The 498-nt window shown below is 52.6% G+C and overlaps 1 protein-coding gene across 1 annotated transcript in view; it reads left to right on the top strand.

Moving 5' to 3' along the window:
• Positions 1-498, top strand: part of LOC104507360 (mediator of RNA polymerase II transcription subunit 12-like protein) — a gene marked incomplete at both ends in the record, with an annotated part of 20556 nt that overhangs the window by 1350 nt on the left and 18708 nt on the right. The gene's annotated exons all lie outside the window — the stretch shown is intronic.

Here is a 498-nt window from a genome sequence, read left to right on the forward strand (position 1 = left end):
GGAACTAGATGATCTTTAAGGTCCCTTCCAACCCAAACCATTCTGTGATTCTATGATTCTATGGTTCTGTTCCAGTTTTCATGCAGAAATTCTTGGTCTCGGTACTTGTGGCAGTAGCTGACACGTTTTTAAGGTTCTGGAAGGATCACAAAACTCAAGGAAATTGGGGATTTTTTTTTTTTTTGATTGATTCTGCCTGAAGTATGTGCAGTTCCTGTGTCCTTCTCCCTGTCCCCAGTCTGAAGCCATCTCCAAAAGGTCCAGAGGAGGCCATGGAGATGCTCCGAGGGCTGGAGCCCCTCTGCCCTGGGGACAGGCTGGGAGAGTTGGGGGGTTCGGCCTGGAGAAGGGAAGGGTCAGGGAGACCTCAGAGCCCCTTCCAGTGCCTGGGGGGCTACAAGAAAGCTGGGGGGGACTTTTCCCAAGGGCAGGGAGTCACAGGACAAGAGGGAGAGGGAGATGGGCCATCAGGAAGGAATTCTTCCCGCAGAGGGTGGG

This window comes from Eurypyga helias, unplaced genomic scaffold, assembly GCF_000690775.1.
Source record: "Eurypyga helias isolate BGI_N326 unplaced genomic scaffold, ASM69077v1 scaffold26093, whole genome shotgun sequence".
NCBI lineage: Eukaryota > Metazoa > Chordata > Aves > Eurypygiformes > Eurypygidae > Eurypyga > Eurypyga helias.